The 16,448-nt window shown below is 35.7% G+C and overlaps 1 pseudogene; it reads left to right on the top strand.

Annotated features, from left to right (window-relative positions):
* The first annotated feature begins 8,097 nt into the window (after nt 1-8,097).
* LOC116092958 lies at nt 8,098-8,565 on the top strand (annotated as a pseudogene).
* Nucleotides 8,566-16,448: the final 7,883 nt, after the last annotated feature.

Here is a 16,448-nt window from a genome sequence, read left to right as displayed (position 1 = left end):
TTGTCAATCTCTGTTCTCTGGGTTGAGCCAAGTTTACTACATCTGGAGCTGTGCAATTTTATCACACAACTCCTTTTCCTTCATCATTTTTTCCCGAGATGCTAAGAGCAACCAGCCAACAAAATCATTTTCCAATTTCTTCCCCATCTTACAGAAAGCTTTGTACACTGAATCTCCTAATTCATCAAGATAATCAAGGGCATTAGCTTCTTTGAGCTTGAAATATAGTTGTGACCATGGGTCTTCAGTATTCTCTGAGCTCCCAGGAGGGAGAGAATTTGGAGAGGTTTCAGTGGGAGCTGATGGATACTCAAACCAACTCCAATTTTTTTGTTTGTTTGTTTTGTTTTTCAAGACAGTGTTTCTCTGTGTAGCCCTCGCTGTCCTGGAACTCACTCTGGAGACCAGGATGGCCTCAAACTCAGAAATCCACCTGCCTCTGCCTCCCAAGTGCTAGGATTAAAGGTGTGCGCCACCACTGCCCTGTCCAACTCCAGATTTTTAAAAGATCCATCCTTATACTTCTGCTCCTCTAGAACCAGTCCAGGTAGCAACTTTGTATTAGTCAGGGTTCTCTAGGGTCACAGAACTTATGGTAGTCTCTGTATAGTAAAGGAATTTATTGATGACATACTGTCTGTAGTCCAACTCCAACAATGGTCATCAGCAGCTGTGAATGGAAGTTCAAGGATCTAGCAGTTGCCCAGTCTCACAAGGCAAGCAAGGGAAGCAGAGAGAGCCTTCCTTCTTCCAATGTCCTCATGTAGGTCTCCAGCAAAAGGTGTGGTCCAGATTAAAGGTGTGTGCTACCGCACTTTTAATCCCAAATGAACTTGAACTTGGAGATCTTCCTGTCTTAATCTTCTGGGATTCATAGCCACTATGCCTCAAGATCTCCATGCCAAGATTCAGGTCTGAAACTTGTATCTCTCAGACTCCAGATTAGGGCCACAGGTGAGCCTTCCAATTCTGGACTGCAATTCATTCCAGATACAATCAAGTTGACAACCAGGGATAGCCACTACACAGGGTAATATCTGATTAGGTATTTAGATTGAGTAGCCATAGCTTTTTTCTGTCAGGAGAAATAGTTTGCAGAGGAAATAATTTTTCATTCCAAATTCACTAGTTCAGTTGTGTAAGTGCTGTTCCTCAATTGAATCATTACTCTTCAGAAGGCATGACATAGGCTTCATATTTATTTCTATTTTAGAGAAAATATTAAGAATGTATGTACTCAACAGTAAAAGGCAAAAGAAATAAATTTAATGTTACATTAAAGATATTTTCAAGTAACATTGTCTCTTGAAAAAGACAATGTTGACTTGTGTAAATGTCAACACTATAAAGTATATAGAAAATCTTTCCATTACTACATGAATTGTTTTGACCCATCAAATCTCCTGTAAAAGTCTGAATGACCTCTAGAGGGCATTGCACTTTAAAAACTCCTCCAATAAATCAACTTTCTTAATGTCAGAGGAATTTTTATATAGTAGGTTAAGAAACAGCAAGTAACTCCTACTTTACTATACACATGGCCTTAAATAATTTTTTATTGTTATATTTTGTGGCCATTCTTCAATGTGTTGATAGCTTAATGATAATGTTCCAGTAAAAGAAATTGAAGTCAGAGCATATGTTTGATGGAAGACAAGTGGCCATGAATTAAAAATGTATTTCTTTATCTAGTTGCATCTGGTTTTGTGATAGATTGTCTCATTCACTCTTCTATTACTGTGAAAGTACTTCATGACTATGGCAACTCTGATAAAGGAGAAAATTTAATTGGGGCTAGTTTACAATTTCAGAAATTTAGTCTACTATCACAGCAGGGTAGTGACATTTAGGCAGATGGTAGAGCAGAAGATGGGAGATATATCCTGAGCCCTAGGCAGAGAGAGGGAAAACCTGGGCCTAGCATGGATGTTTTTACAGTAAAGCCAATCCATGGTTTTATATTTTCTCCAAGACCACATCTATTCTAACAAAGACATGTTTTCTAGTCCTTCTCTGCCAAGGACCAGCGTTAGCATGGAGAAGTGTGGAGAAGTTTTCTTTTCTCAGGAAAGGGCGTTTAGGAGCAGTGAAAGAACAACTCAAAGCCAATCATGGGTACAAGCTGACATCCTGTTTTTCTCAAGACAGCTCTCCAGAGAATCCATACAGCTCAACTCCTGCTAAAAACAAACAAATAAACAAACAAATAAATAAAAGCTCTCTAAATAGCTCATGGGTTTTCCAACAAAAATCAGAAAAACTGCTAGAAAACATTTTTAAAGTGCTGTGTTAAGCTCTCTAAGTAATTCTTGGGTTTTCCTACCAAGGTCAGAAATCCTGTTAGAAAAATTCTAAGAAGTGTGTTTGCTTTGCAAGCTGTTCTCCCTGGGTAGCTCTCTCTTACAGACCAAAGCCCAGTCTTTTATTTACATATCAATTTGGTTATTTAATCCAGGTCCTCTTTTCATTATCATGGGAATCAGCATTTTATGGCTTTAACCCCTTGATTTTTAGGAAAAGACAGCAAGTATACTCATTATTTAACATGCCAAATATATTCAGAGATCTGCCTGCCTTTGTAAGCACAAACAATAAACTTACCTGGGTGGGATCTTGCTCTACTATCATCACTCCCCAAATCTCTTTATCGCCTTCATTAATATATTTCTGAGAAGCTAGCTCATAGTGCAGCTTCCTGTTGCTTTAGATCTGTGAAATTCCTTATACAATTCATGTTGTATCCTTACATTTTGCATAGTTGAGAAATTATACATTCTTGAACTCATGTTTTTAGAGTTCATCCCAATAGCCTTAAGAGTTTTGCTGAAGGTCATAGCACTTACCATTTTCCTAAAAACATTAAACACACCTTTGTCTCATGGACTCCTGCTACTTCTAAGTATCATGACGTTATTAACCTTGGCAGGGAGAATATCTCCCAAAGAAGGAACATACAGTAAATTATGCACATTATTATACAAACAAGCTTTATACCTAGCAAATATCAATACTTGTGAAGGGCCATGCCCTGTTAGCTCTGCTCCAGGGGTGGGAAATGTGTCATACTGCCTCTTCTGCAGGAGCCACACAGGACTTAACACTTCTCAAACAGTGTCACTCCCTCCCTAATTACTATGCATTTAAATATATGAGTCTATGGAGGCAATTCTTATTAAAACCATCACATGGATATAAAATTACTGTTATTTTTCCATTTGAGATGAAAGCAAATATATTTCTACATAAATTGCATATCTGTATGCCAGAAAATTTTAAATAGAACAAGGATAGTAGGCTAACTCAAGGTTTATTTAAGTTAATGAACATTATATATAGAACTCTTAAAACTCTGGATTATTGACCAATCAATGTGTTATGTAAAGAAAGGGGGATGCCTCCTTCTGTTTTATGGTCCATGGAAAGATATATTACATTTATTCTAGTATTCTATTCTAGAGGAATTAACATAGCTTTACCTTGCTGAAGATTTCAGCTAATAAGTGGTGGGGATATCATCTTGGAGACAGAGGTGGGGAGGAGATATGTGATTAGGAACAGTCAGAGGGTTGTCCAGGACAGGTATAAAGACTAGACTGTTAAAAAAAAAAAAGATTAAAGGAGAAAAAGGAATCTAGTAGAACAATATTTAAATGAATTTAAGTTATTATGATACCTTAATTTTAGACTCATTGTGCCAAGTGAATACTCTACTATAAAGTCAAATCACAAAAACAAAACAAAATGAAATGAAAATCAACCACAGAAGCCCCTGTGAAAATTTAATAAGACAATTTAAAGAATTGGCTAATATGTCATCTCAAAAATATGCCTAATGACATTTTAAAATGTTTCCTCCTCAGTAGAAAAATAAACTGAAGGTTGTTACAGACTACTTAACTTAATCCATTGAATACTGCTTGGATTACACTTGCTTAAATTTTGTGTTTCCCAATTATTTGAAAACTAAGAAAGACAATTTAGCCTGTGTTTTTTTATAGTTGTTTTTGTTGTTTATTTTATGTTTTGAGAATATCATTTCGACCATTTTTCTCTCCCCCCAATGCCTTTACTGTCCCTTACTCCATTTCCTTTCAAATTAATGACTTCTTCTTTAATTATTATGTAATATGTGTATGTGTATATATGTGTATGTATGTATTTGCATATGTACATGTACATATACCTGTGCATGTGTATACATATATATGCATGTATCTTAGAGAGTCCCTATAGTGTGGTTCATATGTACAAGCATTTAGATTTGGTTGAATTTTGGAGGGCTTAGGTCATTTTAATATATAAGTTTTTTCAGTTTTAGCTTGTATAAAATGCTCTCTTCTGTGGGACAACATAGTCTTCCTAAATAATTCACAGTTAAAAGAAAACAAGGAGTTTCTGGTGGTAACCATTATTTTAATTTATTTGAGTATGGAGGGAAGAAATTGTAGAAGAACTACATAATTATATGTTAAACAGTCAGTTTTCCATTTATATTACCAATAGCACCATCCTTAAAGATATATAATCTCTTCCTGATGATAGTTTTGACATTAGAATGCTTTTGTAAGGAACATATAGCAAAGACCTAAGGATGTCCCAAGAGCTGAGGAAAATCACTAGCTTAGAGACAGCAAGAATACTGGTATGTCAGTGTTACAACGATTTGGAAATGAGTTCTGCCAACCATTTTATGGATCTTAGAAATATATTTTCCCAGAAATAAGGATTGTGAGGGTCTGTGTGGCAGACTAACCTAAAAATTTCTAGACTCATGAATCATAAATCAGAAATAATATGTATTCTTTTATTCCTCAACATTAGTTATACCAAATTATAAAATGCTACACTTATGACTCTCTTGTAAATCCATTCTGTTCCTTTCTGGGGAACAACAACAACAAAAAACAAAACAAAACAAAACAAAAAAAAACATGAGGTTTTGAGGACTGCAGTCATCTTAAACAAATCTAGCCAATCTCTTCTAAATCCTTTCTACATACATGTTGGTATCTGCCCTCTCGACTCTGTATCACACAGTAATAGCAAAAACTGTGATATGTTGATTTAGTACAAATTCGTTCACTCTACAACGGATCATTTACTTTTTAAAAATTTTATTTAATCTTTTTTCACAATCTAGAATTTATCCACCTCCTGGTCCACACTCTGACTCTTCTACATCCCCTACTTTCTCCCCTGTCTCCAAGAATATGTCATTATCCCCCACCACAGCAGACCTCCCCACTCTATGGGGCCTCCCCAGTCACTTGAGGGTTAAGTGTATCTTATATGACTAAGTGCAGACCAAGGAGTCCTCTTCTGTATATGTGTTGGGGGGCCTCATATCAGTTGGTATATGATGCCTGGATGGTGGTCCAGTATCTGAGAGATTTCAGGGGTCTAGCTTAATTGAGATGCTGGCCTTCCTACAGGGTCACTCTCTACCTCAGCTTCTTCCAGCTTTTCCATAATCCAGAAGTTGCCTATTTCCATTCTTTCTGCTGGCCCTGGGGGCTCCAATCCTGTTTCCCCTCCCAATACCTGATCATGTTCACCTCTTCTACTTCCTGTCTTCTTTCCCACAGGGTCCTTCCCTCTCTCCCCTCTCCTGTGATTGCTTTCTTCTCCTTCCCAAGTGGGATTGAGGTGTCCTCACTTGGACCCTCTGGCTTGTTCACCTTTTTGAGTTCTGTAGATTTTATCCTGGCGTATTCTGTACTTCTTTGCTAATATCCAATTTTTAGTGAGTATATACCATGAATGTCCTTTTGGGTCTGAGGTACCTCACCCAGGATGATATTTTCTAGTTCTATCCATTTGCCTGCAAAACCCAGGATGTCCTTATCCTTAATAGCTGAGAAGTATTCCACTGTATAAATGAACCACATTTTCTGTATCCATTCTTCTGTTGTGAAACATCTGGGTAGTTTCCAGCTTCTGGATATCACAAACAGGGCTTTTATGAATATAATGGAACATGTGCCCCTGTGTTAAGGTGAGGGGCATCTTTGGTTATAAGCCTAAGAGTGGTATAGCTGGATCTTCAGGTAGATCTATTTCCAATTTTCTGAGGAATCTCCAGATTGATTTCCAGAATGGTTGTACCAGTTTGCAATCTCAACAGCAATAGAAGACTGTTCCTCTTTCTCCAAATCCTCACCAATATATGTTGTGATCTGAGGTTTTAATCTTAGCCATTCTGATTGTTGTAAGGTGGTATCTCAGGGTCATTTTGATTTGCATTTCCCTGATCAATAAGAACTTTGAACATTTCTGTAAATCCTTCTCAGTCATTTGGGATTACTCTGTTGTTAATTCTCTGTTTATTTCTGTATCCCATTTTTTGATTGGGTTGTTTGGGTTTTTTTGGTTTTATTTTCTTGAGCTCTTTTTATATTTTGAATATTAGTCCTGAATCAGATGTGGGGTTAGTAAAGTTAGTTAGTTTGTTTGTTAGTTTTTTTGTTTCCCAAATCTTTAGGTTGTCGATTTGTCATATTGTCCTTTGCTTTAGAGAAGCTTTCCAATTTCATGAGGTCTCATTTATCAATAATTTTCTACATGTGATCAAGTATATATTCAAACTTTGTCAACTCCTAAGTAAGTCCTGATTCCCCTACAGTGCTGTTTATGGTAAAATTAGCTTTGTCTATCAAGACACTTACTTCTCCAACTTGAATCTTATGTCTATAATTCTCCATTTAGACATACACCTTCAGTTTCACCTCAAAATAAAAATCTCTGTGTCTCTCATTCAGTATTTGAGTCTCATTCTGAACTATAACATCTTCATCCATTTGGATTATATATATACTGCTACAAACCATATGTATATGTGTGTATACACATATATAATATATATATACATACACATATATACACACACACACACAGACATATATATATATATATAATCTTAACATATAACTATTGTCAAGTTCTGGTTTTCTTTTGATAGTTTGTAAAAGGAGATTATGGGAGAGTCTATTCTTTTACAATGCATGTTTCAATTTTATAAAACTTTAAATATTTTTATTCATTACAAATATGGCATAAATTGGATTCTAATTATAATTTACAGTTTCTTTCTATTTCTAAATGAGTGCATTGTTACAGACAATATGGAAAATATAGATAAGCAAAAATGTGAAAATTTACCTACAACTACTTTTAGCACAAAGAAATTATTTATGTTAGCATCTTAGTATATAAACGTTTTTTCTCTTAGTTTTATGATGTATCTATATATACATATATGTAAGAAATGTGTATATATTTATTCCCTCAACTATGAAGGTCTTTGATCTTTATAGATTACTTCTTATTAGTCATGGGAATAGACAGAAAAAGCTAAATACATTAAATACATTCTAAGATGGATGGCAATATACGCTACTTAGAATAGGGAAATAAAATAGCAAAGACTGCTATTTTATTTAATGCAGTTGAGGAAGATTTCTCTAGTTAGATAATATTTAACAGAGAAATAAGGGAAATTTAGAAATAAGCCAGGCAGATTTATAAAGGAATGAATTTCCAAAGACTGAGAACAAATGAAAATATTCTTAAACAACAGGATGGCTGTTGTGTTTCAGAAATAAAAGGGTTCTGAAATCTAAATGATATTAGGAAGGGAAAAGAGCTTAAACATAGAATCTGAGATGTAGATTACCTGGGAGCCAACCCAGTAGGACCTTACAAGCCATGTTAAGAACCTTGGGTTTGCCGGGTGGTGGTGGCGCATGCCTTTAATCCCAGCACTTGGGAGGCAAAGGCAGGCAGATTTCTGAGTTCAAGGCCAGACTGGTCTATAGAGTGAGTTCCAGATCAGCCAAGGCTACACAGAGAAACCCTGTCTCAAAAAACAAACAAACAAACAAACAAAAGAACCTTGGGTTTGGGGTTTTGTTGTGTTTGTGATTGAATATACCGAAATAGTTCAAACATGGGCTATCACAATCAGGGCTATGGTCTAAATAAACACTGCCAGCAATTGAGAAAGAATATTTACAGAAGTTAAAGCCATAATCAGAGTGGAAAGAATGGTGGTGGTCTCTAATCCATCTCTTTTCGAATGCAGGTGGAGCCGCTGCCATGATGCAGATTTTTGTGAAGACCCTTACATGGAAGACCATCATGCTTGAAGTTGAACCCTTAGGCAGTATAGAAAATGTAAAGGTCAAGATCCAGGATAAGGAAGGAATTCCTCCTGATCAGCAGAGGTTGATCTTTGCTGGTAAGCAGCTAGAAGATGGCTGTACTTTGTCTGACTACAACATTCAAAAGGAGTCCACCCTTCATCTTGTGTTGAGACTTCGTGGTGGTACTAAGAAGAGGAAGAAGTCTTACACCACTCCTAAGAAGAATAAGCATAAGAGGAAGAAGGTTAAGTTGGCTGTGCTAAAATACTATAAGGTAGATGAAAATGGCAAAATTAGCCAACTTCATCGAGAGTGTCCTTCTGATGAATGTGATGCTGGGGTTTTCATGGGTAACCACTTTGAGAGGCATTACTGCAGCAAGTGTTGTCTGACTTACTGCTTTAACAAACCAGAAGACAAGTAGTTGTGTATTTAGTCTAAATCATGAAGAATCAATGCAAAAGTCTTTGAAAATTTTCTTTGCATGAAATGTAGAATAGATTGTGAGGGATGAAAATAAAAAAGAATCACATTAGAAGAAAAGCTTTTCCACTACAAAGTTGAACCATATTGGTAACAACTTAAGGTTAAGTAGAGATGAAATTGTAAAAGATAAAATCGAGATTTTCTCAGAATCTCACTGGTTAATGTAAAAGAAAGAGATTTCCAAAGAATGGTCTCAAGTTATGGTGACATTTCAACAGGAAACATTCAGTTTTTCATTGTGGACGTTATGCAAATAAGCAGAATAATACATATTTCTTTCCAGATGATAAAATAATGCCTCAATAAATTCATCCTCTAGCTACATCTCTTGACCTTACTTCTTAGACATTTTCTCTTCCCTCTTATTCAACATCGTTATGACTTTTTGTACATACAGAAAGAAAAAAATTCGTGAAGACTGATTTCTGTATCTCTCCTACATCAAGAGGTCAGGAAAACAAGAAGAGTAGACAATGAAAATCAAGAAGTAAATTCAGTTATGTGAACATTCCTGTAGTCAAGAGGCAACATACATCATCATAGATATTTGCAAGCACCAGGGCTCATCACACATAACAAACTAATGCCATCATGGTTAGATGATTAATTATAATTTTCCAGATTAATCATTATATATATTTGTTTAATGAGGATTTTGGAGTCAGTAAATTTTTAGGTGTTATCTAGATGAACAAAGCTGACAGAAAAATAAATATGTATATGAATATATATGTATATGTATATATGTGTATATATATGTGTATATGAAAGACCCTCAGAGCTAGGGAGACCCTTACTCAAATCTCGGGATGACAGGACCACCCAATAACTCATGAGAGACCGATCTTGCTGCAAGCCCACAAGGTTTATTTGGGATAGGCCGGTACTGGGGTTGATCTCGTAACCTTGCAGGCCAGAGGAGTTTGACCTATAGCACAAGGAGTAAGGGGTATTTAAAGGGAAAAACCACAAACCAGGGGGAGTGAGGGGGGATTCCAACCCAAGGTATTCAGTCAGTTAGGGAGGGGAACATATTCCTTCTAGGAATGTAATCTTCATCTATCAGTCGGCGGGGTGGAGAGCCTCAGCAAGGTGGAAAGCCTCGTGAACCAGTAGACCTTCATTCCTAGTTCCGCCCTCATTGTGGATCAGTCAGGATGGGCAGGTATTGGGAAACAGAGCCCTGAGGGTCTGAGTTAGCCAAGTTCCTGGAACTGGCTAGTTTACATTCTTGGCTTGTTACAGAGGTTTTCCATGCCCTTTTAGGTAAAGGTTATACATTATACACTCCTACTGACACATTTCTATTAAATGCTCTTATTTTAAAATTCTAAAATTCTCCAGCCCTTCATCCTTCATTCATATATATATATATATATATATATATATATATATATATATATACACACACACACACACACACACACACACACATATATATACATATACATATGTATATGTTATATATATAACTTATACGTATACGTTATGGAGTAGCTTACAGGACATGGTTCAGCTAGTCCAGCAATGACTGCCTCCAGAGGAAATGGCCAAGAATCTGATAATTGTTCAGGCTATGAGATAAGATTTCTCAGCTGGTCTCCAGTCTATGTTGGAATCCCAAAGAAGTAAATTCTAATCCCAGTGAAGGAATACCTCAGGAACAGGATAGATGAACTTGTCAATGAGATTAAGGGCAAACATGCAAAGACAACAGCTTCCTCCTCTTGTATTATTTTACATTGGCTGCTCCTAGAAAGTGTGGCTCATATCTAGAGTCAGCCTGCTGACCAAGATTAGCCATCACAATAAGCAAATGTGCATTAATATACTTATTGGTATATTGATATGCAAAAGAGAAATACTAACTTATAGCTGCACCAGTTGTATGTTTAGACCTTCATTCTATCATAGCTCACAAAGCACTATTATTCATTTAAATGTCCTGTAAAATATCTATAAAATATCTCAGTAGAGAAGAGTTTTTGCTATATAAACTTGAGGACTTGAGTGCAACCTCCAGAACCAGAATAAAAGCTCATTGTGGTTGCATGTACTTTTAACTCAAGCTCCGTTTAGGACTTACTAATAAGGACTGATGGCTGACAGTCCAGTGAAATGGCAAATTTCAGCTTCTCTGAATGCCGCAAGTTCAAGGGATAAGAAAGAGATTGAAGGAGGAAGATACTAGGGCTTTCCCTTTGCTGCTGCATGAGCATAAAATAAAACAAAGCTTTGTCAGAGCAGAAGATACAGTCAGTATCAAATACTTTACAATCATGCTTGCATTTCTGAGTTTAATACATAGGTAGAATAGAATATAATAATAATACTTTCTGATTTTATTGTTGAAAAGAATCTCATTGATGTTCTCTTAATTAATTTTGAACCAACATGTCATTTAGATAAAAATTAAACATTATATATGTGTATATATACATATAAAACAGTGAGTTATCTAATTTTTCATTTGTCCATTTAATTTTTGTTCTGTATTTTAATTTTATCTTTTCACAAGTAATTGAAGATCATTAGATAAAATATAGATTATCAAAAAAGGAACTATAATCATTAGTACGAAACCATAAGAATGTTTAGAGTTTCATTCTTGTACTGAAAGACCCCCAGAACTGGGGAGATCCTTACTCAAGTCTCGGGGTGACGCGACCACCCAATGATTCACGAGAGACCGAACTTGCTGTAATCACATGAGGTTTATTGGGAATACTGGTACCGGGGTCGATCTCGTGACCTTGTCGGCCAGAGGAGTTCGACCCCAAACACAAGAAGTGAGGGGTATTTAAGGGAAAAAACACAAGCTGGGGGCGGGGAGAGGGTTACCAATGAAACAGAACATAAAAACAGTGGAAAATTTTAGAGGGACCCAGCCCAAGGTATTCATTTAGGGAGGGGAACATATTCCTTCTAGGAATGTAATCTTCATCTACAGGTCGACAGGGTGGAAAGTTTCATAAACCAGTAGACCTTCATTCCTAGTTCCGCCCTCATTGTGGATCATTCAGGAGGGGCATGTTTCTGGAACCAGAGCCCTGAGGCTCTGAGTTAGCCAAGTTCCTGGAACTACCTACTTCTCGTTTTTGGCTTGATACAGAGGTTTTCCATGCCCCCTTTTAGGTAAAGGCTACACATTATACATATATTTCTATTAAATGCCCTCATTTTAAATTCTAAGATTCTCCAGCCTTTCAGTACAATGTCTTCCTCAATATTCCTTGTCTCCAATCTTTCTGTAGATTCTGTCTGTCCTTAAATGGGATCGTCCCCAAAGTGCTCTTTTTGCATTTTTTCCCTTGCTGCCGCAGGCTGGCCACCCTTGGCCCATCAACCCTGGGGGGAAACAGGGTCCTGGGCAGGTTGGCAAGATGTTGGCGATTGAAAAAAATGGCAGACACAACACAAAGAAGTGTGGAATCTGAGTGTATTTTCTTAAAATTAAACATCTGACCATAATGGTCATTACAAATAAAAAAGAAAAGTCAGGTAGCTCAGGGGTCAAGGTACATCTGAAGCTATCTGAAACACACTAGGTCCAAAACAGCAGCCATCTCCTCTGGACAGGTGTAGCACCCCTGGGTTCCGAACATGATTAGGGGGGCTCTGAGCACGCTTGGGGGGGCTGCGAGCCAGCCAGGAGGCTAGACACTCAAATCTCTGCAGTACAGCTTTCACTCAAACACAGACACACTCTGCTCAAGGTAACTCTGCTCAGTAAATGCCCACTATGCTAATCTTCTGGGCTAGCAGAGACATGTCCCAAGGGTCCTATTCTTCTAATCCCTGGGAGTGGCTTAGTTGCAATTCTAATGTGGTCTGTCCTATGTGACTGAAATGAGGATTTTAGTTAAATTTGCCCTGGGATTATCAACTACCATTCTGTAAGCTTCAATGCCCTACCTCCTCATTAATCTCCCTAACAATGCTGGAGGCAATTAGTCTGAATATGTAACACTCCCTATGAAATTCCAAACCAGGGTTTGGCTAAGATGTTGGAAAGTTGGTGGAGGTCATAGAGCAACATTTAATTTTGTTTAGCTATTATAGTAAATCATATCTTGGGGGACACCTAGCATGCGAGACCCTCCATCGACTATCGCAAGGACAAATCTCGGATACCTCTGAGTTAGATACCAACAAATGAATTCCAAGAGATTGGCTTCCTTTGAAGCTTTTTGCAGCAGGTCTGTGGCCAAGCTTTTGGGCTTGTCACAAGACTTGTCATTGGAGTGGGTCTGGCACCTTGCTGAAAAGAAACAATGTATACATAATAATGTATATCTGTAAATAAGTCATCTCAATCAGGAAGCGTAGAATTCACAGTAAAGGACATAGAAAGCACACACAAGGGAATTCAGTTTTATAATATCTTTATTTCAACATTTTAAAGATTTTATTTGTTGTTATAGTGTATGTGTGAATATTTGTCTGCATGTATGCTGATAAGCCATATTCATACAGTTTTACATAGAGTCAAGAAGAAGGCATTGGATTTTCTGGAACTAGAGTTATACATATGTATGAGGTACCATGTAGGAGCTGGGAATTGAACCCAAGCACTCTGGAAAAGTAGCCATTGCAATGAACTACTCAAACATATCTCTAGTCCCTTTAATACAGTCTTAAAATTTTAATTTTCTCTGTTTGAATTTTCATGACTTAAACTGAAAGCCCAGTTTATAGTTAAGAATTACTTGTTTTCCTATCTGTAAATATAGTGTCATCTATTTTTTTGCATGTAGATAAAATCCAAGGCCACACAATACATAAACAGATGCTGTAAAACTTGACTGTATTACTAACCCTCTTGCTTATAATAGAGCAGAATATTACACCTCATTGATGAATTATAGGGATTTTAGGGATTAGTATTTAGTTTGACTATTTAACAAAACACTTTTCTATCATGTGTTTATTATTTTGTGAATTATCTCTTAATTTTATCTTTCTTTTCTAATGATCTAGCTCTTTTCTTCAAAATCAGGTTCTAATTTTTTAAATAAATATTATATAAGTGTTAAAATTCATTTATTATATTTATAGTGTACTGGATAGTTTTATGTCAACTTTACACATTGATGAGGAAACTTCAATTAAGAAAATATATCCAGAAGATTGTATCCAGGAAAGCCTGTAGGGCATTTTCATAATTAGTAATTGATGGAGGATTGCCCAACCCATTGTGGATTGTCTTGTCCCTGGGCTGGTGGTCCTGAATTCTACAAGAAAGCAGACTGAGCATGCCATGAGAAGCAAGTCAGTAAGTAGCACCACTACCAATTGAGAGTTCCTGTCCTGATTTCCTGCAATAATGAATAATTACATGGAAGTTTAAAACTGAACAACCTCTTTCCTCCCAAACTTGCTTATCATACAGCATTCCATTATAACAACAATAAACATAACTAAGAAGTGTAGCATGTAATAGAAAACTACATCTGTTAAATATTCATAAAAGGCAACAAGAAATGTGTTAGATATATGATATATTACATGTTTAATGCATAAGTATATAAAGTGTGATATACCATATGTTCAGAATATACATTGTAAATATAAATGTAACTTTTATTATGATTTTTATCTTCTTGCTTCATTATGGGACAATATCAGTAATTTCATGCATTCAACTTTATTTTCCCTACTATAATATTTTAGTACATATGGATACCTGCTCGTTTCTGATGGGAAGTGGAATTGCAGTTGATACTGGGAAGAATGGAGGTAGGAGGAGGTTAGAAGGAGTGGTGGGAGGGTGGATTGTGGTTGGAATGTATTGTTTGAGAGAAGAATAAATACAAAGACAAGAAAGTCATCAGTGATTTAAAGTTTTTCCAGCATTCCTTCATAGCTTGATTAAAGCATAAATATATGACAAATGATTGCATATTTTGTCTAATTTATGATGTTTTAAAAGTTTAATAATATGCATATATTTCTAACATCATTATCACATCCAAGAAAATAAACATATTGATCATTCTTCCAAATTTATACATGATCCTTACAATACCTACTTTCTCTACACTATTCCTCCCAAAGCTCCTAGTCCCTGTGCTCAAGTACCCACTGATCTGCTTTTGTCACTATATATTCTAGGATTAAATAGTTTTTTAATATAAGTACCTACCTATCTAATTTCATATAGCATAAATCAATGGTTTCTATTTATGGCTTGATGTAGTTGTACCACTCAACAGTTTATATTGTCAATCAGTTTAGAGATGTTTCATTTTTCAATTTTCATTAAGTATGCAGTGATAGAATAATATTGTTTTCATTTTGATTTTCCTGAACCCAAATGGTAAGGTTTTACAAAGTATTTCCTAGCTTTCTATTTATATTCTTTGGTGAAATACCTGTTAAAATCTTATACCCATTTTAAAATTTGCCTACTTTAATTCTTGTTGCACTTTAATTTAATTTTATCAAATATATAACTTTCTTTCTTTTTACTTTATATGGTACTGGGTATTGAACTGAAGGAAGGTCTGATTCATGATAGGTAAACAGTGCACCACTGAAGTATCTCTTCAACATTTAGGATACACGATTTTAACATTTTGTTCTTTTCACTTTTTAGATTCTTCTTTTGGGCTACATGCTTCGCAGAAGCAAAGAGGGTCATCTCTACAAGTCTTAAACTAGTTGTGCCAATTGTTTTCTCCCAACTAGATATTTAGCTAGGCACAGATATTTTATCATATTATAGCAGATAAGACTTGAACAAATATACTCCAAAAGAAACAAGCTTTGGAAAACTATTTATCACTAAGAAAACATTGTTGTCATATATACAACTGTAATTGTAGGATACTAAACTGAGTTCAGGCTGGTAAACTGAGAATGAGATGGTAATTATTGGTTCATTTATAATGTAAAGTGATTATGTGGGAGTCTGCTATTTGTAAATTTCTTAATCTTGTGAAGAAATATTCTGAAATAATAAATTGTGTCCTTAATTGTAGATGTACATATCTTTAGTAATTCACATTCCTTATATTTTACTTTTTATGCTTTGTAATAATTATGGCATAGAGGATGAGGGATTAAGGAATAACAAGTAAGTTTATTATTGGACAACCAGAGAGAAAATTTAAAAATGAAGTCATAATGTCAGAGGTCAAATTCAAGTGTCAAAAGTTTAAAAACTCTTTAGAAAAAATTGTGAATATTGTCTTCTTAATCTTCAGATTTGTAGAATTATTAGTTTTAGATTTCTACTGCCTCAGCTTTCATTGTATCTGTGTTCATTATAGAATAGCAATTATTAGCATCCTTAGTACTTCCAACATTTATAATATTTTGCATATTAAATATTCATAGTAGTCTTCTGCCATAATAAATGTAGTTATTCCAGTTTTAGAGAATTAATGTCTGAGGCATAGGAATGTTACATGTCCAAGGTACAGAATCTCAAAGAGAACAATATTATAATTCATTTCCAGGATTTTCAACATGTACAGGAGGCATCTGAAACCTTGAAGCATATTTTTCTTTTTGTTAAGAACGGTCTTCATTTAATTTGCTTTTCAAGGCCTTTTCACTCTCTGTATCCTTGTAACAGTGACCTGCAAAGGAATAGTAAGAAAGTGTCTCCAAATTTGGTTATATAAATCACTCAAAAATATTCTAAGATAGGCATTGAGCATTATGGCCCTCTTTGATCAGCACTTATAAACATACATTTATGAGACTCTCATGGATATTAAAATCTACACTTCAGCAACTAACCTTCATTGTGTATTTGGCCCTGATCCTTGCCAGTCAGAGTTCTTTTTTTTTTTTATTTTAGATATTTTCTTT

Source organism: Mastomys coucha, chromosome X (genome assembly GCF_008632895.1).
Source record: "Mastomys coucha isolate ucsf_1 chromosome X, UCSF_Mcou_1, whole genome shotgun sequence".
NCBI lineage: Eukaryota > Metazoa > Chordata > Mammalia > Rodentia > Muridae > Mastomys > Mastomys coucha.
The sequence above is the reverse complement of the archived record's forward strand: the minus strand, read 5'-3'. Positions and strand labels throughout refer to the sequence as shown.